This window comes from Lissotriton vulgaris, chromosome 3_1 (assembly GCF_964263255.1).
Source record: "Lissotriton vulgaris chromosome 3_1, aLisVul1.2, whole genome shotgun sequence".
Classification (NCBI taxonomy): domain Eukaryota; kingdom Metazoa; phylum Chordata; class Amphibia; order Caudata; family Salamandridae; genus Lissotriton; species Lissotriton vulgaris.
In genome coordinates, this window is record NC_141689.1 from 1,731,193,784 (window position 1) to 1,731,196,129 (window position 2,346).

Here is a 2,346-nt window from a genome sequence, read left to right on the forward strand (position 1 = left end):
TGGGCAGGAACAAATGATGACCTTGAAGAGTTTTTTTCATACATTAACAACAATGAATTCAATCTGTCCTTCACCAAATACCATAGGACAAAGCAGGTCAACTATTTGGACCTGACAATTGTGGTGGATAACAATAGGCTGAAAACGTTACCGTATAGGACACAACTGCGGGCAATGCCACATTGCACGCTACCAGTGCGCATTCACCTTCGCAAATAAATTCAATCCCCCTATGGGGAAATGTTGCGAATTAAACAGAATTGTAGTGATAAGACCTAATTGGATAAAGAACTGAAAATTGTAGAACAACGTTTCCAAATGAGAGGTTATTCCTGAACTGTAATCAAACAAGCAAGACTAAAAGTAAACAAGGTAAAAAGAAGTCACCTGTTGTCCAATACAAGGAAAAAAAGCATTCCAGAATGAGCAAGTGCAATTTCATCACTCCATACACAACCATTAGTACTGATGTTTACAAGATTCTTAAAAAGCATTGGCATCTATTAACTCATGACATTACTCTTAAAGATGCCATTGGAATGAAACCGACAATGGTTCATGCAAGGGGGCGCACTCTGAGACAATATTTTTGTGTCCAAGTTTCATCCCACTATCTAAGAACACCACCTGGCTACCTGCTGCCCCAGACAGTTACTACAGATGTTTAACATGTACTATCTGTTGCTTTGGAATACATAAAATCAATAGATTCCAATACAACTAGGAGAAAATCCATACCATCAGAAGTTTCATTTACTGTAACACAAAATTTGTAGTTTATTGCATCAAATGTATATGCGGAAAAAGTCGGGAGCATGATAAGATCCTTGAAAGAGAGGATTCAGGAACACATTTGTGCCATTAGATAAAACAATACACAATATCCCCCAGCAGTACATTTTAACACCACACACAAATCAAGTGAGTTAATAAAACTAGGTGTTCATGGTATTGATGCAAATGACTCTGGACTGAGGGGTGGAAACAGGCTGTCTCGATTACGTAAACTGGAAAGCACTTGGATCATTAAATTAAGGGCGATGGAATGTGGGTTGAACATTGATAAGGAAATGTGTGAATTCATGTAACCTGACACAAAGGTATCAATGTTTTCAGGTATTTTAGATCTATGTTTACTCATGACTGCTGTGCCTGCAAAGGTTTTATCCATTCACTTAGTCAGACAGCGATCCAACTAACTACACATATAAAGGTGATCCTTCTTTATGTGCACACACAAGGTAAAACGTCTCTGGAATATCTCTCTGCACACGGTTTGGGCTGTAATGGTGAAATGTTGTGATAGGAATGTTTTTACATCACACAAATAGATGCAACCTCTCTTTATGGAGTCCACACTAGATGTGGGTCCAACATACCATATTTTGAAATTTGCGACCAACCACTTCGCAAACGCTCCTCTAAGAATAGGCTCTAACTCTGTTCTAATGATAGATACCAATTCTCCTCAGAATATGACTCTGATACAAGCATCTTGATGTATCAGCCTTGTAATGGGTTTCCATCAAGTTACACTGTGTATTTTAATCAAAAATTCATTGTCATCGGAGCATTAGTATGATCATATTAAGCTGTCTCACACCAGCTTACGGGTCCCTAATTCTTTACAGTACACCTCAAATCGACCTTTTGAATTGATTCCTGGCTGTCTCATTTAGGCTCTTGGTCGTGATTTGTCAAGGATTTAAGGTAGTAATAACTTCCATGTCCCTGATATGCGGTACTCTTAATCCATTGGCTCCCAACACGCTTTATTCACGTTACTGGTTCGAAAAAGATGTGCACGGTTATGAATGAGCCAGATGAGCTTGTCCTAAGATTGAGTATTCGTTAGCCCCTTCGGTGCTGCTGACGACTTTAGCTCGTCACGATTCCAGTAGGGAAGGTGTTGGTTCATTCCTTATGTTGGAGCGCCATCTAGAGCAAGTCCGGTAGATAATGTGTTTGCAATAGTAGCGCGCAATGCTTTCCAACGGGGCGACCAGATTGCCGGGCTTACCTGGAAGGCCTGAGGCCTGAGGTCCAGGGGAGGGCGGCCTCCCCATCCCGGGCGCTGTCCTTGGTCCTGCTGCGTGGCAGGGTGCCCGGGACGGGGTCCGGAGGGCCCAGGGAGGCTTTCCCTGCGCTGCCGGGCTTGGGAGCCCAGGCTGGGTCCAGGGGCCCGGCCGGGCCCCGGGTCGGGTGCCACGGCCCTGGGCCCGGTCCACCGGCCTGCCGCACAGCCAAAGGACCAGGACGGGGTTCCGTCGTGCCCGGGAAGCCTCCCCTCGCTCGGCTGAGTTCAGCAGCTCCGGCCGGGGGCCCCTGAGGGCCCGGGGAGGGCGG